The 24,970-nt window shown below is 45.0% G+C and overlaps 1 long non-coding RNA gene across 1 annotated transcript; it reads left to right on the top strand.

Annotated features, from left to right (window-relative positions):
• Positions 1-370: 370 nt before the first annotated feature.
• LOC113624832 (uncharacterized) lies at positions 371-17,482 on the top strand. The gene is made up of 3 exons (XR_003434476.1): positions 371-6,300; positions 15,443-15,531; positions 16,550-17,482. It is a non-coding gene; the product is annotated as an uncharacterized LOC113624832 (long non-coding RNA).
• The last annotated feature ends 7,488 nt before the right edge of the window (positions 17,483-24,970 follow it).

Genomic DNA, 24,970 nt, shown 5'->3' with positions numbered 1-24,970 from the left:
AGAAGAACCTGAGAGAGCTTTAGCAGGCAGCCCTGCTGCATCATCTGTGATTTTCCTCAAGGGACTGTCATCAAACATCTTGAACAAATGAACTGCAAGTTTGTAGGAAACACATGAACTCTGCATTCCCATCAGTTATATATGGACTTCCCATGCTTTTCCAAAAGAAGGCAAATAAAGAAGTTATATAGGGTCTTCCCTGGTGGCACAGTGATTAAGACTCTACGCTCCCAATGCAAGGAGCCAGGGTTTGATCCCTGGTCACAGAACTAGATCCCACATGCATACCGCAACTAAGAGTTTTCATGCCACAGCTAAGGAGCCTGAAAGTAAGGAGCTGACAAGCCACAACTAAGGAGCCCTGGAGCCGCAACTAAGGAGCCCACCTGCTGCAACTAAGACCTGGTGCAACCAAATAAATAAATAAATATTAAAAAACAAAAAAAGAAGAAGTTATATAGTTGGATCTCCAAGTTGGATAACTTGAATACGGAAAAAGTGTGAATATTTTGAGGACACAGTGAAAACAGCAGGTTTTGAGGATAAAGTCACAATAAAGGAAAGAGGAGGAGGAGACTGTTAGAACCTTCCAGATGTCTTGAAGAAAGTAGTTTTACAAGTCTAAAAATAACTGAGATATTTGGATAGGACGACAATCTGACAACTATGTCTGTGAATGTTTCCCTATACACATTTATGTTTATTCAGTCAAGCTCTCCATGTATCGTGGGATGTGCCGTTTCTCAGCTATGATAATCACTTGGCATCAGAATCTGCCGGAGGGTTTGCGTGAGTTGCCTTCTGGGTCATGTAGTGGCAAGTTGAGGGCAGCCATGATGGGCTGTGGGTGGTTAGGAAAAGGCAGTGGTTCTATGGGAGGCTGGTAGAGTTATTTACAAAGCTTTAGGTATTTTAGGCAAACCATTCTAAAACTGACTTTTTCAAAGATGCGTCAACAGAGGTTTCAAAACTGGCCAGAAATGATGGTTCCCGGCTCTAATGCAAGTTAGCTACATCTCCTGGAATTACAATCTAAAGTGTTCCTTCATTCATTGATTCAAGAAAAGTATAGAGAGAAGCTAATGTTTGCCAGAAACTGTCATGCCCTGGGGATGCTCCAGTGATCAACACAGAATGTGCACCCTGCTTTCCCTGAGCTTGCGTCTGGTAGGGATGGTATATGAGTAACTGGTTCTTATAGTGCAGTATGATAAGACCTTTGTGGAGTCTTAGAGGACGTCCAAGGTGGCACTGACCTAGTCTTTGGAGGAAAGGGTGTATTGGTCTGCAAATAGCAGACTCCATCCCCTCACCTTGACCTCTCCCCAGGGAGGGGGAAAGAACAGTGGCTTTAACAACTAAGAAGTTTATATTTCCAGAAGCAGGCAGTCCAGGCTTTTATGGCAGCTCAAAGATGCCATCAGAGCCTTTGCTCAGTCATTCTTGGCATATGGATTGTGTCCTCATGGCTGCAAAATGGCTTTTAAAGTTCTAGGCGCAATTCTGCATTCCAGGTAGTAAGAAGAGGAAGATCAGATGGCAAAATGCCAGATGAATCTGTTGGAGGTTTTCCAGAGTCTCAATCCAGCACCTGCTTATCTTTTTGGCCACAGCTGTGTCCCATGGCTACGCTAGATGCAAGGGTGGTGAGAAATGTAGCTTTTGCCTCAAAACTTCGCCAAGTCAGGTTGAAGTGGACTTGCGTTCATCAGGAAGAAGGCAAAGTGGCTACAGGGAAGGCGATTCCCACTTTACCCAGGGGCCAGTTTATGTAGAGGAAGCAGGCGCTGTATTCCTGGCCACTGTGTTGTAGCCTCCATGGGTTTTGCTTTTGTTTTTGCAGCTCTCACTGCTCTAGCAGTTGCAGGTGATCACAAGGCAGGAGCAGGTACGGGGACCTGCTGAAGCCTGAAATCGCTTCCCCCGATTCCCCCCATTTCGGGCAGACCCACCTGCAAGCAGGCTGGGTGTGCTCCATGTTGGTTGCAACAGGGAACCAGACAGATTCCCCTTCCCCGAGGCTCCGCATTCAGTGAAGACGTCAAAAACACAACCATTCCCATTTTAAGCATTTCACTGTTTTTACACATTATATTAATTCCTCCCAGCAAACTTGAAGGGAAAGCAAGTATGTGGTCTCATTATAAGGATAAGGAAACAGAAGGCCAGAGAGGGTGGAGACTTGCCCAGGGCCACACTGCAGGTTAGGGGCAAACACTGGACCAAGATGCTGGGCTTGCACTTCTCTCCTGTCCAGAGCCAGCTCCTGCCCTGGTGTGGATGCCTATGAGCTGCCCACATTCAGCAGGGTTGAGCTGAAAGCCTGGCTCAGGTAAGCAGGGGGATTGGAGAAGGAGGACGGACGAGCTGGGGGCCGCAGGCATCGGAGCCGTCAGCCATGGTATCTGCCAGCTTTGCTGATCGGTCCCCACTGCGCTGGTCCCCTCCAGTTCCTGCAGGGGAGACGGTGGCGGCTTTCCTTGTGGTCATAAGCTTCGGGAAGGTGCTCCCATCCTTGGCCTTCTAGGATGGCGCCTCCCTGGACAAGTTCCCCTCTTTTCCCAGTCAAACGCCGCTGGTTCTTTTCCCTTCGCAGAAGACCTGGGAAAGTTGGTCTTATTCTCTTCAGTCCCTTCTTGCTCTCAGTTCCTGTGGAGTCTCCTTGGCTGTAAGCAGGCTTCAGGGCGGAGCCGCTCTGAGCCAGCCTTGGGATGGAACGGCCCTGGCCTTCCCCCAGCACTCTCACTTTCTCTCCCTTCCCTCCCAGCCGTGGCTCTGGCTGTCTCCCCAACCCTGTCCAGTCCTGGCAGCCACGATCTCGATGTTAGTTGCTAAGAGGAACTTTCATACTTTCCCCATGGACCATGCCTGGGCCCTAAGCTCAGGACCAAGCTGGGTCTCCACGGAGGCTCACGAAGGCAGCTGCGTGGACAGGATGCGCTGAGCTGTCCCTCTCATCACCGTTCCCACAGTCTGCAATGCTCTCCCAGCTCCTACGAGGCCTATGCATGACTCAGGATTCAGTTCAAGCTTATCTCCTTTGGCAGGTCTTCCCTGCCCCCTGCCCCCTCCACCGTCACAGGCTCACCAGTGTTGGAGGATTCCCTCCCCAGGGCCCACGGGTCTCAAAGCATCGACCCCCGCTGCAGTGTACTATCTGTGTATATGTCTTCTTCCTCCCTCCCCCTGAGTGTTAGATCCTTGCATTCTCTAGATCTAACCAGTGCCTGGCACTTAGTAGGCCCTCAACACATACCGGATGAATCAAGGATGCATTATGGTGCAGGATATTATGAAAGCATGTGGGAAAAGCTTCTGTCACCTTCTTGAGGTACCTTAAGCTGAAGCAGTTGCAGAGAGGGAAAGAAATAATCATAGTGTGTGTTTGTTGAGCACTTAGTATATGCCAGGCATGATCACAGGCTCTTTGCAGGTCCCTGAATCTTTACAACAACCTCCATTTTGCTCATTAGAAAACAGGCACAGAGAGGTTAAGTAACTTACTCAAGGTCCCACAGCCAGGAAGTGGTGGAGGAATTTCAACTGTGGAGCTCAGGCTGTTAACCCTTTACCACATGTGCTGCATCTTTAGTGCCAGCTCCCCACCCTCCCAGCCAAGCAAGAGCCCTCATGTGTATTAATTAGACTAAAAGACAAGACACAGCCTTCCCAGCCCTTGCCACTCATCCCTGTGCCGATGTGGGAGTGAGAGGCAGAAGGGAGGGCTGAGGGCCAGCTGCGGGGGAAGCTGGGGAGACCTCTACAGCACAGGTGCGTCCTCGGCAGCCTGGGACACAGCACTCATGGCTGAGGAGCTGGGGCCCTTCCTCCACAAGATGGGGCAGGGAGAAGTGGCTGGGTGGAGACCCACATCAGGGCGGGAAAGGTGCCGGAGCGTCCCCATCACCCGAGGAGAAAGGTGACTCCTGTTTATCAGTCAGGGGTGAGCTGGGAACAGCTCTCAATAACACAGCACTCTGGCTTTGGGAGCAGAGCTGGTTGCTTTCTCCTGGCAGAGCTAGGAAATAGAACCACCCAGGCAGGGCTCGCTCTTACCCACGAATGTCTCCTTCCGTTCAGGTGTTGCCACAGTCTCTGAAATGCCACCACTGGCGAGAGATTTGGAAACATTATCCGTTTCTGTTCTTGCAAGATAAAAAGAGTTCATGTCATTTTAGAACTTGTCATGAAAAGCATTCAGATTCCCTATCTCAGTTGAATCTCCCAGGTTGGCTATAAAGCCTGAGGGCTCGCAGTAGCTATTGAGGCACTCAAGTGATGCGCCTGTTTGACTCGTACACAGACTGCCTGAATCCCACTTCTGACCAGCTACAGAACCTGGGCAGCTCACCTGCCCTCCCACTGCCTCAGCTCTCTTTGCCCATAAATGGGGTGATGATAGTACCTACTCATAGAACTGTCAGGACTAAATAAGTGACCGATGTGACATGTGGCATCATGCAGCATCATCTGGCACGCGGCAAGGGGTAATGTAAGCATCAGCTGTTATCATTTTTCTGTTTTATAGGTGAGGAAAAGTGAGGCTCAGAGAGGTGAAGTGACTTTCCCCAGGTCACACAGCCAGTTGGTGGCAGAATGAAGATCCAATCTCTGTAACTTGATCTTCCAACTTCTCCTGGGATGTTTGGTAACCGGCCCAGGAGATGGGCTAGAGGAGAGCAGAGCCATGGTGCTCTCAGACTTGATTGTTTGGGCTGCCTCTGCATTTGTCACTACCATGTGAAGATGTGGTAAGACCCACCCTTTATGGGACAAGAGAAGCTGTCCTCATGGAGGTGCCCCTTCGATGTATGATGGCATTTCCTGTGGTATTTGGGCCCTTTGGGGAAGCATAAATTAGCTAATATCTAAGAAGCAGGGGGCCCCAGCCAGGGCACTGGGCAGGCACTGTAGTCCTGACGGTATGTGGCATAGGGGCAGTGTTCTGTCTAAACAAAACTGTCCCTGAGCTCCGTGGCCCTGGGGACAAGACCCACCATTCCCTGGGCTGTAATCCTCGAGAAGGAGGTTGGGAAGTCTAGCTGGCAGGCAGCTCTCACGGGCTAACCCAGAAAGGTGGCTTGGTCTCGAGGACATTGGCACCGTAGCAGGCAAGTGGCAAAAAAATGTCAGTGAGATATATGTGTTTGAAAGACAACACTAGGCCATGAACTTTCCCGGAGGGCGTGGCTCAGACTGGGGAGCTCCCAGAGGGCCACCTACGTGTTTGAAAGACAGCACTAGGCCGTGAGCTTTCCCAGACGGCGTGGCTGAGACTGGAGACCTCCCAGAGGGCCACCTGGCCTTTTTCTGGCTCTTGCCCATTCTCCACACGTCGGGCCGTGGGCACGTGCTCTGCAGGGCCAGCTGTGAGGCTGGGGTCTGCTGTCTGGTCCTCCCTCCCTCGTGCGTACGGGGGACCTGGGGGGGCCCTAAGCCGGAGCTGCTGCCCCAGACTGCAGCAAAGCCGCGTCGTGACCACTGCCCTCAGGCCCGAGCTGGCTTAGGCTTCACCAGAAAGGAAAACGCCCCCTCCTTGTGCAATGGGTGCAGCCTCTTCTGGAATCTTCCACAAGCCAAGCCTGACTGAGCGTGGGTGACCGGGGACCCGGGCACTTGTCTATTCATTTTGTATCCTTTTAATATTGTTGTTACAGAAGTAAACACCCCCAAAGTAGAAAAGTTAGAAAATATGGATGACAAGAGACATGAAAACCATCCATAACGCTGCCTTCCGGAAGTAAGTCCGGTTTACTTTTCCTTCCAGTCTTTTTTCTGTGTCCACATGCGTGTGCACGACGTGCTCCTTATTCAAATGAGAACATAGGATGAACTGCGCCTGGGGAATCCGATTCTTCTTCATTTCACACAGTAGGGGTGAGCACGTATCTCTGTCAGAGCACATTTTTCTTTGCCAACATGTTTCCTCACTATTTGTTTTCCCTAAGCCCTCTTTCAAACGTGTTCAGCACTTGGTTTGGGTCACAGGTCCCAACTGGATCCCAGGATCCGGCCCTTTTGAGCTAAGTGTGCCAGGGCAGGCCCTGTAGTTTTGAGTAATGGAAAAGCCCCAGGCTGGCTGTTTGCAGCAAGTGTTCGTGCCCAGCCCTGCCCTGACTCATGGGCCATCTTAGACGAGTCACTTCACCCCTCTGGGTCTCAGTTTCTTTGCCTATGAAACGGGATGGCTGGTTTAAGGGCTCTGCCAGCTCTGAAGTGCTATGACTAAGCAGCTGGAGACTCACAGGATTCCAGAAGACTCTGGGAGCGATGCTGCTGAGGGGGAGTTGCTTCTTCCTGGTGAGTAAGCCAGAGTCTGGGTCTAGGCGAGCCGAGCTGGGGGTCTCCGTCTGGAAGATCTGAAAGCCCCTCTGGGGTAGTCAGTGCCCTGTGCTATAGTTCCCAGGGCTGGGTCCTCCCCATTGGCTCACTCCCCACCCATGTGGACAGGGAGACGGCAGCTGCTCCGGTGCCAGCGCTGACCTCACAGCTCCACCACTTCTTGGTCATGGTATTAGTAGCCAGAACCAGCGGCCAGCAGCTGCTAGTTACATCTTGAAATACAAGCCACGTGACCCGGCAGGAAGCCAGTGCCAGCCATTGCTGGGGCCACACTGCAGAGCTAGTGGGATCCAGGAAGGACCTAGGGAAGACGCCTTGGGTGGGCAGGCCTTCTCCACCTCCCTTTTCCTACCACTGCCCTCCCCCCTTCCTTCCCTCCTTTGCTCCTGGAGCAGCAGCTGGCTTTTGTCATTTGGGTTTGAAGAGATCCTGCCGCGAAACTTTGGAGGCCAAGGCAACTGCTGTGTGGAGGCTTCAAAGGGGCAGGAACATTATAAAATATAAGCTGCAGAATCCTTCTCCCGGAGGCATGGACCGTTTCCCTGGCACATTCCCTTGTAGAAATAATAACAATGACAACAATCATAGCAACATTGCTACCATGTAATGAGCATTTGCTAGGGCTAGGAGCCAAATGTTCACTTGCTTCCTCTTATAATGGGTAGTCGTCGTTAGATTGCTCCCCAGAGTGAGGTACCGCTATTATTATCCCCATTTTACAGGTGATGACATGGGAGCTCAGAGGTTAAGCAATTTGCCCAAGCCTCCCCAGCAAATGCAGTTGGACTCAGGACTGTCTGACCCTGCTCTTCCACCTCCTTGAATTTCATGCCTCCATTGGTCAGAATCCTTCCACCGTAGTTTCAGCTTTTTCTTTGTAGGCAGCGATTTCCAGAAACTTCACAATTCTATTGGTTCTGGACATCTATGTGCCAGGTCCTGTACTCACCAAGGGTGTACCCCAGATATGTGAGGCTTGGTCCCCAACCTAGAAGTTTAAATCATCATTGATGAGACAAAGGGTATAGATCCTGCAGTCCTAGGATACATTTGTCTTTTTCATCACATCGTGGAAAGAACATGTGTTTTAGGGCTATGCCTACTGCGGTTTGAATCCCACCTCTGCCACTTACTAGCTGGGTTGCTCTGGGCAAGTCTTTTACCCTTTCTGTACCTCAGCTTCCTCATCTATGAAACCGATTTTATAGGTTGACTCGTAAGCATTAAAGAGACTATATGCAGAGTACTATCATATAGTATGTGCTTAATAAATATTAGCTATTGTTATAATGACTGAAAGAATAGGGTCCTGAGTCAGATAGCCTGGGCTTGATCCTACCTTCTCCACGTACCAGTTATATGACCTTGAATTGTGTACTTTTGCCACTATATTCCTCAGTTTCTTCCTCTACGAAATGGGGGTGATAATAGGATTGTTGTAAGGAGTAAATGAAAGCATATGTATGTATCAGAGCAACAGGAAGCATCTTAGCAAATACTAAGTAAGTACCTTAGGAAATACTGACACATATCAACTGCTCAATATATGCTAATTTTTATTATTAATTATTTTTACTTTATTACTAGCATCATTTTATTTTTAGCATTATTATTAGTCATCCATCTGATTTACAGATTCAAAATCCCCTCACTGATTCTCCTAGATGACCGTATTTCTATCCATGGTACTACACATTAGAATCGTCCAAACTGACAACTTCAGAATCACTGAAAAGTTTTCTTTCCCCGTCTACTGTCATCTTGTCAATTCTTTCCGGATTCTTTCTTCCATCAAAGATCTCCTTTCCAATCCCACTGGCTTCATACCTCGTCAGTCATGTCTACCTGATGTGAATGCAGCTTTTCTTCTGGGAGCCATTATTGATGCGGGGAGAAGAAGACATGGTGGCAGCGGGCACGTGGCCCTTCCACATCCACTCCCCTCTGCTTGATTATTTCTGATCTACACATGCAGATAATTATGCCCTGAACTTAGTTCTATCTGCTCCCCTGCTGGAAGAACAATCAATGGTTCCCCATGTCTTTTACTTTATATACAGATTCCTGAGGTTGAGATTCAGTATTTTCCACAGGCTGGCCCAAACCTGCCAGGAGTCACTATTGTTGACTCTCTACCTGGCATGTAGATTATGCAATTACTTTATACCCTTCATAGTAGTTCACCCGTCATTGATTGGTTCAGGATTGGGCGGCCCTAAGCCACTTCACATCAGTGAGATGTGAGGAGAGATTTGCTCAGGGCTTCTGGGAGAGAGAAACTTCTTTTTCCTCTCTCCCTTTCAACATGAACAACCTGTTCCCTGGATGCAGCTGGCAGCCATCTTGTAGCCATGAGAACGGCCATGAAGAGGGCAGTGTCAACACAGAGCAGGGGAGAACCAAGAGAAGAACAGAGAAACAGCGTGGAGCCCTGGTCAAACTGCTTCTGGAGTTCCCCTGGCTCCGGACTGCCTGCCTCTTGGCAAGAGAATACGGGTGGCAATGATGTTTGCCACTTTCAAGCCTGGCCCCTAAAATGACCCCTGCAGCTTCTGCTGTCTGGCTGAATGCAGAGGCCCAAGTGGAAGACTCTGTGAGGGCTTTAAGGCATGGCCAAGCCACCAGAGGCAAGAAACCTGGATATCTGAGTCACTGTTTGAAGGAGAACTGCCCGGGAATGCTGCCCCACCAAGAACATCTGCATTGAACCTCGTATAAGAACACAATAAAGTCCTATTGTGTTAAGACACTAAAGTGTTGAGATTGTTTGTTGGTTAGTGAACTCTGCCTAATACGGGTTATAAAGACAGGGTTTAGCAAAATCTTGGGGCATAGGTAGCTGACAGTTCTATCCAGATGATCAGCAAATGACAGGTTAAAAAAACCTTTACCTGATGACCAGGAGAAGGATAGAAAGTAGAGGCCTTTGCAGTGGAATGGGTCACCCAACTGAGAAGGGATGGTTAGCTCAGTTTCCTAATGTTGGCTGCAAACGGCACGTGCTGGGCAGAGGCTGGGCGGTCTCTGGACACTGACTCTACTCCTGTTCTTGGGGTCCCACTTGGGCCTATTATATAATGGCCCTTCTTTTAGGTCCCATAGACCTCCTCCCTCTTCTGCCTTTCATTTTGACAGATGTTACCAAACCATCATCCACAAAAACTAAGCCCATTTGAAGTCCCATCAACTCTTTATGGGTTGGGGGTGAGTGCCTATTTCATTCTGTACTATCCAGCACTGCATATTCTGAAACTTTAATTTTGAAAAACTTTTACTGTGGTAAAAAACGCATAACATGAATTTTATCATCTTAACCCTTTATAAATGGACAGCTCAATGGCATTAAGTGTCTTTGCATTGTTATATAGCCAATCTCCAGGACTTTTCCATCTTGCCAAACTTAAACTCTTTACCCACTAAACAACAAGTGCCCATTCCCCCCTCCCCTCTCCCCCTTGCCCCGGCAACCGCCATTCTACTTTCTACCTCTATGAGTTTGACGACTCTAGGTGCCTCACGTAAGTGGAAGCATACAGTATTTGTCTTTCCATGATTGGCTTATTTCACTCAGCTTAATGGTTTCAGAGTTCATTCATGTCACAGCACGTGACAGCTTCCCTTCTTTTTAAGGTGGAAAAATGTTTCATTGTATGCATCTACCACATTTTGCTTATCCATTCATCCATTGGACACTTGCGTTGCTTCCACCTTTTAGCTATTGTGAATGGCGCTGCTATGAACATGGGTATGCAAATATTTCTTCAAGATCTTGCTTTCAAGTCTTTTACTTATACAACCAGGAGTGGAATGGCTAGGTCATATGGTAATTCTATTTTGAGTTTTTTGAGGAATCACCATACCGTTTTCCATCGTGACTGCATCATTTTACCTTCCTACCAACAGTGTGTGAGGGTTGCAAAGTCCCCACACCCTTGCCAGCACTTGTTGTAGTAGCCATCCTAGTGGGTTTAAGGTGACGTCTCACTGTGATTTTGATTTGCATTTCCCTAGTGGTTAGTGACATGGAGCATCTTTTCATGTGTTTGTTGTTTAATCTGCTTTAGCTTTTTATTTCCATTTTTTCATTCTATTTGGAGGTCGAAGAGGAACGTTCTTCCCAATGGTGAGATGTCTCCACTTCTCAGTCTTATAAGGACTACCCCAACTTGGCAAACAACTGCTCAAGACTGAGATGAGTTGCATCTCAGTGGTGGTGGAAAAGCTCACATTCACGATCACCATGCTCATCAGAAGCAAGGTTTGCACAGCACTTTGTAGTTTACACGATATCTCACTTGATCATCACAGCAGCCTTGCAAGGTGCAGAGGACAGATGAGGAAATTGAGGTTCAGACATGAGAACAGAGAAATAGAAGGAAACTAGTTCTTTAAAATCATAACCACTGAAACAAATGTCTAGTGATGCACAACACACACGTCTGGCCGCCTACCCAACATCCGTTCTCTCCTTTTCCTTTTGTCAGAGCCCGATTTTGTTGGGGTATCCACCTTATCCGGTCATAAGTCCATGAGTAGGTCTAAAACAGTAATGGTGGTTCTAGCCTCTTGCGTAGAGATTGGTTTCACAGTGGCCAATACAGTGTGAGGGAGATTTTAGGAAAGACTTCTCATCTAAAATAATAAAGCAGGGACAGCTTGGTCTCTTCTCTTTTTCTCAATGCGGTGGTTCCTGGACGGGATGCCTGGAATTTCAGCATCGATCTTAGGAACACAGGTGGGACCAATTTTAGGATGAAGCCTAAATTCTGGGATGACAGAGCAGAAGGAAACTTGTTTCTATATCACTGAGTCATTGTTAATACCACATTAGCATTTTCCCTTGTTGTAATGCAAAATAATAAGCTTCCCAAATGTAAATTGGGCCAGTTTGAACTGGGATTGTTTTGTTTTGCTTATTTGTTTCTTTTTGGTTTTCTGTTTTTGTTTGTTTGTTGTTTTTGCTTCTGACCTAATCTTATTCTATGGTGGACAGAATTACACATCGACAGGAAAGCAAAGTGAAACATGAATCAAGAGCCATGAATGTCAGAGCTGCATCCCCATGTCAGGGGTGCGCACACTAGGCCAGGGGCTAAGGGGAAGGTCAGGGGAGAAGGCAGGAGAGAGTGGGTCTAACCATGTGGTCATAACCACAGGTTGTATGTGAGACATACAGAACAAGGTGCAAATGGTGAGATGGAACCTGTTCTCATTATGTCCAGCAGGTCAGCTGGACATAATGAGACACAAATACTGGGTCCAGAAAGAAACCTGTCATTCCCTGGCCCAATAGTTTCTTTCTTTTTTTTTTTTAATTGAAGTGTAGTTGATTTACAATGTTTCAGGTGTACAACAAAGTGATTCATATATATATATATATATATATATATATACACACATATATGTCCTTTTTCACATTCTTTTCCATTATAAGCTATTACAAAATATTGAAAATAGTTCCCTGTGCTATACAGTAGGTCCTTGTTGTTTATCTGTTTTATGTGTCATAGTTTGTATCTGTTAATCCCAAATTCCTAACTTATCCCTCCCCCTGCTTCCCCTTTGGTAACCATAAGTTTGTTTTCTATGTCTGTGAGTCTATTTCTGTTTTGTAAATAAGTTCCTTTGTATCGCTTTTTTGTAGATTCTACATATAAGTGATATCACATGATACTTGTCTTTCTCTGTCGGACTTACTTCACTTACTGTGATAATCTCTAGGTCCATCCATGTTGCTGCAAATGGCTCAATATTTTCATGTGGAGGAATTTCAGCTAATACTCCTGGCCTCTCTGATCATCCTGTACCCCGTCTTTTCTGGCCAGTGAGTTTGGAGAAAACCCAAACATTCTCCACTCAGCCCCTCCCTCTTCCCCTCTTTCAGACCCTGCAGCGAGGGACCGTTCTGGGCTTCCATCCACTCTGTGGCAAGTGGAGGAAACCTGAAGGTTTTTGGAGGGTATGCTGCAAGTTTGCTTCAGAGGGCAGTGTTAGCAAGCTCTCTCTGACCACATATTTAAAACAGATTCTTTTCTTCAGCTTTTCCTAGTAATAAAGCTGCTATCTTGATCTCCATCTATCTGTCTCCTGAATATATTTCTTCTTTAGTTCTGAACTCAGGAAGGAATATGAAAGACATTATTCATTAGACCCCTAAATCTTAACCCAAACCACAAAATCAAAATTGTTAAGTATTTCATTTAATACAAAACCTCACATTACATCTACTAGTCTACTGCTCCTATGTTATATTTCCTGCAGGATATGGAGGGACAGGAATGTTTTATTATGCCTGTTGTGATCTGGAGTATGTTTTCCAAAGTTAAGAGGGCCAAGGTCTCACAAAGGTCTTTAAAGAGCCTACAAACAATAAAGGATGGCGAGGGTGTGGAGAAAAGGGAACCCTGTTGCACTTTGGTGGGAATGTAAATTGATATAGCCACTGTGGAGAACAGTATGGAGGTTCCTTAAAAGACTAAAAATAGAACTACCATACGACCCAGCAATCCCACTACTGGGCATATACCCTGAGAAGACCGTAATTCAAAAAGAGTCATGTACCACAATGTTCAATGCAGCACTATTTACAATAGCCAAGATATGGAAGCAACCTAAGTGTCCATCGACAGATGAATGGTTAAAGAAGATGTGGCACATATATACTATGTGATATTACTTGGCCCTAAAAATAAATGAAACTGAGTTATTTGTAGTGAGGTGGATGGACCTCGACTGCCATACAGAGTGAAGTAAGTCAGAAAGAGAAAAACAAATACCATATGCTAACACATATATATGGAATCTAACAAAAAAAATGGTTATGAAGAACCTAGGGGCAGGACAGGAATAAAGACACAGACATAGAGAATGGACTTGAGGACACAGGGAGGGGGAAGGGTAAGCTGGGACGAAGTGAGAGAGTGACATGGACATATATACACTACCAAATGTAAAATAGATAGCTAGTGGGAAGCAGCCGCATAGCACAGGGAGATCGGCTTGGTGCTTTGTGACCACCTAGAGGGGTGGGATAGGGAGGGTGGGAGGGAGACGCAAGAGGGAGGGGATATGGGGATATATGTATATGTATAGCTGATTCACTTTGTTATACAGCAGAAACTAACACACCATTGTAAAGCAATTACACTCCAATAAAGATGTTAAGAAAAAAATCAAGTAAGGACAGAGATTTGACTAAAGTCTCAGACTCAGGACAGACAGGAGATGTGTGTAAGGAACAGGTGGCAGTGCTGAGAGGTGTGTATGAAATAAGAAGTTCTAAAATAATTTGACCTGTTCGATGATTGCAAACCAGGCTGTGTTTTCCTCTAAGAAAATATTCTGGGTTTCAACCACATGATGTTGAGTCAGCTGAGTCTAAAGGTACAGAAAAAATAGTGTTAGTAGTAGCAGCAGTTACAGCAGCAGTAGTGCTAGTACCAGCTAAGATATATGGAATGTATGTTATTTTATTTTATTCCATTATTTTATTCAGTCCTCACCACAGCCCTATGGATTAAGCATTATATTAGCTTTGTTTTACATTTGAGGAAATTGGGGCTTAGAGAGATGAAGTAGTTTGTCCAAGATCACACAGCTAGCAAGTACCAATTCCCATTCCTGATAAATTTTCTGAGGAAAAATTTGATGGAAGCAAAAAACAGCATGTATAAGAATTTCCTTAGAATGTTTGATATAATTGTGACCAGACAAAGCAACTTACATGGACATCAGCAAGGAAATAGTTTAATAAATTATGCTACATCCAATCAATGGAATGCTAGATATAATTTTAAAAGAGTAATTCTGGAACTCTCATTGAAAAATGAGCACTAGAGAATTCAGTGCTAAAGGAACAAAGAAGAAGAGAAAATGGTGTGTACACCGTGATGGCAAACAGTGTAGGAAAAAGAAAGTCTGAGCACGTGTGATCAAAAACTAAAAGGAGGCTTCCCTGGTGGCGCAGTGTTTGGGAGTCCGCCTGCTGATGCAGGGGACACGGGTTCGTGCCCCGGTCTGGGAAGATCCCACATGCCGCGGAGCGGCTGGGCCCGTGAGCCATGGCCGCTGAGCCTGCGCGTCTGGAGTCTGTGTTCTGCAACAGGAGAGGCCACAACAGTGAGAGGCCCGCGTACTGCAAAAACAAACAAACAAAAACTAAAAAGAAATATCAAAAATAACTTTTAATAACAAAAAGATTGGGATTTAGAATCTTTTTTTCTTTTTACCAAAATTATTTTCAGGGTTGCAGAGGCACTACCTTGTCAATAAAAGCAGAACAGATCTGAATGGAGCGCTGTAGGCAGAACTACATGCTTGTGCCATCAGCTAGTTTGTTGGCGGGGGAAGCGTCCCTGGGAATGTTGGGGAGAGCTTGATACTTCTGAGCTCCATCCGACTTGCATGTATTAGCCTGATCCTAGGTGTCCTTTTAACTTGAGGCAGACGCTGAAATCCTGAGCACAGGTTTCTATAAGCATCCCACAGGGAAGGGAAACTTTGATTCTGACTCCAATCAGCTAGAATTCTGAAACTCCATGTAGCAGGGAGGTTTTGCAGACTGCCCAAAGTACTGGTGACATCACTGAGTCGTGGGTGGAGAAAGGCATGGGAGAGAAGGTGAAGACCATAAACTTTTCTAGAGGAAATGAGACGCAAATGAGTAAAGGGCAGGAAAGAGAGAAACAAATGCTGAGGTGTTGGGTGGTAAGTGACTTTCTCAAATGGTTAAGACAGGAAAAGGCAGGCCAGTAACCCAGTTTCCTCAGTCCACAGAGGCCCTCATTGCAGTAGAAAGAACAAGGGCTTTGGCATCAGACAAGGTTCCGTCAGTGGCTCCACTGCTGTGTGACTATGGGCAGGCCACACTTAACCTCCCTGATCCTCAGGTTCTCTATCACTAAGTGGCAATAGCCATTCCTACAGCACGGAAGTCACTGAGACATCCTGAAATCACCCTTCTCCCAGTGACTGCTCTATACAAAACTGGGACTTTGTCTTCCATCTCTCTCCCCGTGGACATGGGGACTGTGTAGTATATTCTGTGCCCTCCGTGTTTATCCCATGAGCTAACTTCCGGTCATTCTGTCTTTCTCCCCAGCAAAGGACCAGAGAAGCCTGTCCTGGCTTCCTGAGGGAAGAGGGAAGCGTAAAACAGGCTGTGCCCTAGAGCCATCCTCTGCTCTGAAGGTTAGTTTCCAGATTGCGTGTGATGAGAATGGAAACACATGAAAGACCTAAACCAGGCCGCCAGGGGCCAACACTCTGTGGGTGGGGAAAGAGAAAGGGACAAAACCCGGCTGACAAGGTGGCAGATGGGCAGACCAAGGTGGTGGGAGCGAGACTGAAGTTTCAAGAAAAGGCATAAATGTGGTTGGTGGGAGGGGAAGCCAGCGAGAGGTAGGAATGAAGGGAAACTGGGGAGATGATGAACAATGAGGATGTGAGGAGGAAAGGGGGAAAGTGAAAGGGAGACAAGTCAGGGGGAAAACAGAAGTTAAAAGAAGATAGAAAGAGCGGGGAGTGAGAAAGATGAGACGTATCTGAGAAATCGATAGAATGCCCATCATTCCCGTGCATCCCACAGATGTCACCCACCTCTGCCTAGCACAGGGGCACCATGAATACAACGTAGAGGGGAGCAAGCTCCGGTCATGGGACATGGGGCAATTTCTCCATGAGATGAGGCAATGCATATGCCACTGTTGGTTGATTTGTTGGTGGAGATACATGACCCCCTGTTCTGGGGGTTCCCCTCCTCCACAAGACTAGGCCGGAATAAAGAAAGTTTTCCACTCTTGAATAAGAGCAGGCCATGTCTTGCCAGTGCCAACTATCACTGGCATGGCCCCATCTGGCCTGGGAAAGGGGCAGTGGTTGCTACTGAGAAGCCAGATTTGGTACAATTGGAACAAAAGCCAACGAGGTCTTAGGTACAGCCTCTTTCTGGGTTTTCCCTCTGGTTTTTCCTGAGAATTTTCCTCGTCCACATCCACCTGAGCCAAACTTGCTGGGGAAGAATGATCTTCTCAATTCATTGACCCAGCAACAAGAGTGACTGATAAGGCTTTACAAGTTTAGATGACAGATGCTGGGGCATCAGCTGGCTGGCAGAAGAGAGGCTGACTGGACCTTCTCTCAGGATGTCACCTGGTGGTCCTGCCTCCTGCTTCTCAGGTTTGACAGCCTCCTGCGCATCCCTTTCCAGAGACCGCCTGTCCGGACCACTTACAGCACTTGTAAGATCGGACCAGATCACCCTCAGCCCCATTTCTCACAGACTGGGATGAAGATGGGCAGGATTTCCCTTCCAGTTCTACTGCAGGCAGAACAGCTCCAACCAGCGTGTGGTAGAGACTGCCCTCGGGACCAGGGCGTTTCCCTAGAGATGAGGGGAAGCCACTCAGCATGTGTGTGTGCATCTTTTGTGCACACACCTGAAGACACCAGTTATGCTTACTGCATCTTAATATGTTTTTAAAATATGATCGTTTTATGATTCAAAAGTTATATATATATATATTTATAACGTGCATACAAACGTCTAGTCGAGACAATTTTAAATCACCCATAATGTAATAATAATATTGTGGTTATGTTATTTTAAAGAGCTTTTATCTTTTAGAGACACACTCTGAAATATTTACAGATTAAAAAGCCATGATGTCTGGGATTTGTTTCAAGATAATCCAGAGCTGAGGAAGGAAGTAGGAGGTGCAGACAGATAAAATAGACCATGACTTGATAATTGTTGACGCTGGGTGATGTGTACATGGGAATTCATTATACTTTTCTCACTATCTGTTTATTTATATTTATGATTGAAATTTTCTATAATTAAAAGTTTTTTTTAAAGATTTCCACCTTCCTTTTGTGCATAAAAATTCCATTAAATCTTCATTGCCTTGTTCGGAAAAAAATCACCAATAATCTCACCCCATATGCTTCCAGCCCTCTTTCAATACAAAGATATACAAAGAGAGAGACTGTACTCTATTGGGATTTGTAACAATGTGTTGAAAATAAGACCTTATTTATTTGGTCAATATTAATATTTGCACACTCTATTTCTTTTTTTATTGAAGTATAGTTGATTTACAATGTTATGTTAGTTTCTGGTGTACAGCAAAGTAATTCAGTTATACATATATAGATTCTTTTTCATATTCTTTTCCATTATGGTTTATTACAGGGTATTGAATATAGTTCCCTGTGCTATACAATAGGACCTAGTTGTTTACCTATTTTATATATAGTAGTTTGTATCTGCTAATCCCAAACTCTTAATTTACCCCTCCCTCACCCCCTTTCTCCTTTGGTAACCATAAATTTGTCTTCTATGTCTGTGAGTCTCTTTCTGTTTTGTAAACAAGTTCATTTGTGTCACATTTTAGATTCCACATATAAGTCATATCATATGGTGTTTGTGTTTCCCTTTCTAACTTACTTCACTTAGTATGATAATCACTAGGTCCATTCATGTTGCTGCAGATGGCATTATTTCATTCTTTCTTATGGCTGAGTAGTATTCCATTGTATATATGTGCCACATCTTCTTTATCCGTTCATCTGTTGATGGACATTTAGGATGCTTCCATATTTTGGCTATTGCAAATAGTACTGCTATGAACATTGGGGTGCATGTACCTGTTTGAATTATGGTTTTCTCCAGATATACGCCCAGGATGGGATTGCTGGATCACACGGCACCTCTATTTTTACTTTTTAAGGAACCTCCATACTGTTCTCCATAGTGGCTGCACCAATTTACATTCTCACCAACAGTGTAGGAAGGTTCCCCTTTCTCCACACCCTCTCCAGAACTGGTCATTTGTAGACTTTTTAATGATGGCCATTCTGACTGGCATGAGGTGATATCTCATTGTAGTTTTGATTTGCATTTCTCTAATAATTAGCCATGTCGAGCATCTTTCCATGTGCCTCTTGGCCATCTGTATGTCTTCTTTGGAGAAATATCTATTTAGGTCTTTTGCCCATTTTTGGATTAGGTTTTTTGTTTTGTTTTGTTTTGTTATTGAGTTGTATGAGCTGTTTGTGTATTTTGGAAATTAACCCTTTGTCAATCACATCATTTGCAAATATTTTCTCCCAGTCTGTAGGTTGTCTAGACAACCTTGCTTACTCTAGTTCAAGGATTTCAAAATTATGTTTTGTACTAACTTTGTGAGAAGTTTCTTAAAAATTTAAGCCATTGACATTTTGGTGATGCTGTTACTGCAGTGTAACCCAGACTGTCCTAATAAACTTAATATTCCATCCTCATGAGAGATGGCAAATATTGATCATTAGCATAACCATTGCCCCATCCTGGAGATGTGATAAATACTACCAACCCATCACTGAACCCTTACCCATTGATCGGTAAGACCTCAGAATCTTTCTCATCACAGTGACCTAAGCCATCACTACTGGTTAATTAAAGCTGGAAAATGAAGGAAAACGTACCAAAATCATCCTACTGCAATCAGCATAAAATCCAAATTTCCTACCGTAGCCTGCCAGGTCACACAAGAGCTAGACCTTACCCTCCTTTACAATCTCATTTCCTCACCACTTATTTCTCACTCACTCCACTCCAGCCACATTGGCCTTTCTGTTCCTCAAACACACCGAGAATATTCTCATCTCAAACCTTTACACGTGCTGTGCCCACTTTTTTCTGAAAGATTTTCTCTCATATTTTTGCAAGTTTGGCTCAGATGTCATCTCTTCAGGCAGACCTTCCTGTTCACCTCATTGAACTTACCCTGCATCCTCGACTCACCTCCTCAATGATAAGAAAACACTAGTCTGTCTTTTTTCGCTGTTGCATTCCCATTACTGAGTGGTTCCTGGTCCATGGAGGTGCTTACTAAATATTTCTGGAAATAATAAAGGCAACTAACCTGCCAACCCCAATATAGGGCATAATCTTTTTGAGGAGAGAGAGCAGGTCCGGCTCATTTGGGGCTTTTCCTCTGTGCTGAGTCCATGTAATGTCTCCAGTACGGTACCCTTAAATTTCTGATTGATTGGTGTTAGAAGGCTTTTATTTCCCTTTGTATCATAGTAGATTCATATCTGTGCCTTTTTTCCTTCCACCTCACATACACTCACTCAAGATGTCTCCTCTTTTCTCTCTTCTCCCCACCTCTCTCACCACATCCTCTCCCAGTGAAGTTCAGTTCAAGTATCTTTCTCACACACACACAAGGCCTTCCAAAACAGCAGTCTACTGTGGTGGAGAAGCGGCATCCAGCCCTAAAATGGGTTTGGGCCTGGCCTCACATCCATGCACAGTACCTGTTCCCTTTTCTGTAGGAACTGACGCTAAGCCCCATCCAGACTGGGCTGGAGCCTCGAGCCTGTGTATTGGAGCTCAGAAGTTTTACCCTTTGGGTGTTTTGAAGAGAGGCAGCTGTTACCATTTGCCAGCTGAAAGGTTTGCCTTTGAAATAGACTGTGAGGCATGTTCAGGCAGAAAGGGGCTTTTTGGAAAAGGCCTGGGAAGACAGGACTCAGAAGACCTGCCACTCAGTTGGATTGCCATGCAACTGTAGGCAAATCATCAGAGATGTCTAGTGTCTATAACAGTGAGAAGAAATAATTGTTTTCTCTCGGGACAGTTGGATGATGAGCGGAGGGGTTGTAGGTGAGGCCAGGTAGTGAAAAGAGCATGGAACTTAGAATCAGAAACCCCGAGATTTAGAGTCATAAGTCCTGAATTGAAGACCCAGTAGGAGGCACATCCCAGCCATTTAAGCCCCTGTTTACTCTTTTGTAAAACAGACACATGACCTCCCATATTCAAGTTTTTTGGTTGCAACAGAAACCAGCTAAAGCTAACACAAGCAGAAGAAAGGGGGTTTATGAAAGGACATCAGGGTGCATCACACAAGTCATGCACAAGAACACAGTCAGGCATCAAGAATGAACTAGAACGAGGAACCGAAAGTGTCAGAACTGAAGTTTTTCTGCCTTTCTCTCAGCTTTTGCCTTATTCTTCTTTCTTTTGTTTCTTCATCCACATGGAGGTACATGGCTACCCCACAGCTTCCAATTATGTGTTTTACAGGTTCAGCCATACTCCAATCCCAAGTTTCTAGAAGAAAGACACTGATTGGCCCAACTTGCATCAGGTGTCTGGCACCTGGTCCAGTCAGTCATGGGCATGGGAGGTAGGGATCACATAGTAAAATTATGGCTGCCATGGGAACCTGTGAGGATCTAGATGCAATATTGACAGAAAGAATTATAACTTGTGAGTTGGGCCAGCAAACCAAAAAGTGGCTTGTGTGGACTATGGTCACTGAATAAACCTTCAGGTGCTGTAAATAGAGAATGGTGTTTATTTCTAGGAAGGACATACAGCTATCTCACAATGATATTCTAAGGAATGAAGGCATAGTCCTATGCAAATCTAGAATTTTCTAGTAAGTAATCAAGACCTGAGTTTTAAAGTTGACTCATTCTTAAGCAATGAGGTCCTACTGTATAGCTCAGGGAGCTATATTCAATATCCTGGGATAAACCATAATGGAAAGAATATGAAAAAGAATATATGTATATGAATAACCGAGTCACTTTGCTGTACAGGAGTAATTAACACAACATTGTAAATCAACTGTACTTCAATATAATTAAAAACAAAAAAGTTGCCTCATTCTAAGAGACTAATTTTTCAGTGAGCTATGAGAATAAACACTCTCCACCTTTTACCTTAGGTACCTCTTCTCTACCTCCACAGGTCTAACAAAAGCTTCTGAAGGAGATCTTCCTTCTCAAAAGAAACTGACTGAGATAAAATCGAGTGAAAACTAATTAATTAAGACTCAAATGACTTAGTATTTTTGTTAGATCAAGATCAGAACGGGATCAAAATTTTCTATCTCTATATCTCTTAATGGCAAGAAAGATTTCCTTTAAGTAAAATGAAGATGCGACCTTGGACGAGTCATCTGACATTCCTGAGCCTCGGTTTCCTTATCTGTAAAATAGGAATGAACTTTTCATAAGGTTGTGGTGACAATTAAATGGCATTAGGTTTGGCGTGTACTAAGCACTGGTGGTTAGCTGCGGTGTCTATGATAATGGGGTTGGGGTGGTGGTGGTGGTGGTGGTGGTGGTGGTGGTGGTGATGGTAGTAATAATGATGGTGGTGGTGGTGGTGAAGTGATGCTGGTGATGGTAGTAATAATGGTGGTGGTGGTGGTGGTGATGGTGATGGTGATGGTAGTAATAATGATGGTGGTGGTGGTGGTGAAGTGATGGTGTGATGGTAGTAATAATGGTGGTGGTGGTGGTGGTGAAGTGATGGTGGTGATGGTAGTAATAGTGGTGGTGGTGGTGGTGGTGGTGGTGGTGTTGGTGATGGTGATGATAGTAATAATGATGGTGGTGGTGGTAATAATAATGGTGGTGGTGGTGGTGAAGTGATGGTGGTKATGGTAGTAATAATGGTGGTGATGGTAGTAATAATGGTGGTGGTGATGGTGATGATAGTAATAATGATGGTGGTGGTGGTGGTGATGGTGGTGATGGTAGTAATAATGGTGGTGGTGGTGGTGAAGTGATGGTGGTGATTGTAGTGATAATGGTGGTGGTGGTGGTGACAATGGTGGTGGTGGTGGTGAAGTGATGGTGGTGGGGTTGGTAGTGACAATGGTGGTGATGGTGGTGATGATTACTTATGATAGAATCAAGAATATTTAAATTTTGCTCAGCATCTAATAGTCACATAGTGAATTGATGAAGAGGCAAACAATTTTCAGACAACCCCAAGGATATCAGCCACCATTATATATCGATCATGGATATGACCAACACAAATCATACTTCAGTGTTCATTAACGCAGATCCCTTAAAGACTTCCAAGAGGTGCTTAACCAACAATTTGTATGACGTGGAGAGAAGATGAATAAATAAGAATTTTAGTTACTACATGTGCTTAAAAGAAATACAATTAAATTTCTTTTAAATAATTGTGCAAATGATACACTCTCACTTGTCTTCCTCCTAATTAGGTTACTACATACGGTCACACACCATTAATTCAAATCTCGACTTCAAAAATTCACATTTTTAAATTAGTTACTCTCCAGTTGTGGGATTTGGTCCTAAAGGCACACCATTTTAACTTCCAAAGGTCTGTGTAAAGCCCCTTTGGCAACTGACATGGACATACCTAGACTCCAGAGGTACCCTGTCCCTTTGGCATTTCCAGAATGCACCAACTACTTCAGTTGCCTTACTTTGAAAGCCTTAGTAATCCTAAAGGCTCAGCTTGGTAGTCACACTTGGTTAACTCGGGACCAATTAGTCATGCAATGTCATTTATTTATCGTGAAGATTGCTTCCCAAATGACCCGTTTACTTGGACTTCACTAATAATTATTTCACGAGAGCTTTTTCAGCACTGCTCACGTGCATGTGTGGAATCCACACTGTGAGGGTGACCTAAGAATGGACTTATTTTTGGGAGAAACATGAACGGAATGGCACTTTTTCTTTACTTTGCCAGCTTGCTCCTTCTCTGGGAGAGAAGAATTGGATGTTATCCCTTTAAAAGAGCCCGGTGAGCTGCTGTGTTTATAATCCTCAGATCCCATGATTTGGTCTCCCATCTCCCAGCTTTGCTCCACACACGCCTGCTGACATTGATTTAGATCCGACTTTTCTTTGCTCAAGAAGAACAAGATTTATTACTAGTCAGAAGACAGCAGATCCCAATATTTTAGGAGGAAAAATAAACAAAGTCTAGTCTGCCAGCAGGAACCATGCTCCGGCTCCCCTGGATCTTCTGAAAGTGGTCACCCAGTTATGACACTGCTGCTTGCGTTTGTCTCGAAGGTATTAAGATGTCTAAATGCTTCTACCTATTCGCTCCTGTGATTCCCAAAGTCACCCTATAAAGCGTGTTGGGAGGAAAAAGAATAACAGTCATTCATGCACTTATGTCGTGTTTATTTACTGAGAGCAGTGCAAACACTAGAGACGGGGCATTGCCAGGCACCCAGAACTGAGGATATACTAGGGCCCAAGGCAGACATGGCCCTGTCCTTAGGTAGCTTAGAGGCTGGTGGGTCATGGTCTCCCACCATGAGTCAGAGACCCCAGTAGAGAGTCTCGATGCCTGCTTTCACTTACTACTCATAACAGACTGTGAGAACGTTCTTATTAATCTCATTCTGTGGATGGGATAACCCAAACTCCCAGAGGTTAAGTGACCTGAGTAAAGTCACGGGCTGCTAAGCGGGAGAGTCAAGGTTCAGACTGGGGCTTCCTCATCCAAGGCTACTGATTGAGTCCTGGATTCTTCCCAAACAGTGTAATCTCATGTCAACCCAGATCAATTCAAGCTCTCTTTTTCACTTTCCCACATCTCATAGTTAGGCTTAAAAAAGTATCTGTTGCAATAGATATTGAGCATCTAAAATTAGTGACTTTGAGGATCTAACCTTTATAGAGGCTCAGAGAAGAGCACGGGAAAGTCTTTTTTTTTAGGTTGTTCATTGTGACATTGTTTGTAATTGCATTCTAAATGTCCAAACGGAAGTAACTGAAGGATGGTATTATCCGTATAGTGGAATACTATGAAACTATAAAATAACAATAAGGATGATCTTGAGACCAATGATGTGGGCAGAGTGGGAGAGGGGCATCTGGAGTGGAAAGGAGATGGGGGTTAGCTCTGAGAGGTGATCCAGGAATTCCCAAAGGCTGGCACTGACTCAGTAAGTCACCAGGTCAGTTTGAAATGAGTCATTTGTGGCATGGGGGCAAACAATCTCTGTCCCTCACTAAACTATCGGGAAGAAGGCAGGCAAAAGATTTCCCCTGGGAGAAGAATCCTAATTACAATACTGAGAATTTGCATGCCCCTCTACAGTTTGCAAAACACTTTCACACCCATCTCTTCGTTTGCTGAATGTTTACTGCACAAGTGCAGAAAGGACCAGGGTTCAAGATGACCTAGTCTAGTGGTTTTTATATACAACTTTTGATTGAAGTAAAATCCTTTGTCAAAATGAAATCTCACACAGTAGTCTAGTGTATAACATTGATGCGAGTGGGACTTCTGTGGCTGGGATGGGGGAGGAACAACCCATGCCTAAGCCTTTGCTTTGACCTCTGTGTTTCTGAAGGGTCTCCAAAGAACCATCTAGTTCCATGAAACAGAAAGACAAACATTGTTTCTAGTATTTCTAGTGAATATAAATACCCATCCCACATTTTCCCCCCTCCTCCAAAAAAAGAAAGCTGAAAGCCCTGGAAGTGACATGAGATGGCCAAGGCCATTCCTTGTCCAGTGTTCTTTCCATGGAACCCACTAGGGCTTGTTTCTTGGTGGTTAGAGCCTGAGGATCTGCTTGGAAGCCAGTGTGCCCCCAGTTGCTGCAGGAAAGCGTCCTCTTCATCACAGAGAGCAGCAGGGTCAACTCTGCTGCTACTGGTATCATTATCAACGTGTCTGGTCGTCAGCTGGGGCTCAGAAGCATTGGCTTTGTTTCACACAGGCCACCCCATGAGAGAGTCGTGGAATGCCAGCCACTGAGCATTTGGAGAGTAGTGGGTCCAGTGATGTTTTAGCCTCCAACACTGTCCCTGAAAATGCAAGAAGAGTAGCCTA

Source organism: Aethalodelphis obliquidens, unplaced genomic scaffold (assembly GCF_003676395.1).
Source record: "Aethalodelphis obliquidens isolate GAN/ISIS:26980383/991018 unplaced genomic scaffold, ASM367639v1 scaffold14, whole genome shotgun sequence".
NCBI classification, from domain to species: domain Eukaryota; kingdom Metazoa; phylum Chordata; class Mammalia; order Artiodactyla; family Delphinidae; genus Aethalodelphis; species Aethalodelphis obliquidens.
Note: the sequence above shows the minus strand (reverse complement) of the source record. Positions and strands in the feature narration are given on the sequence as shown.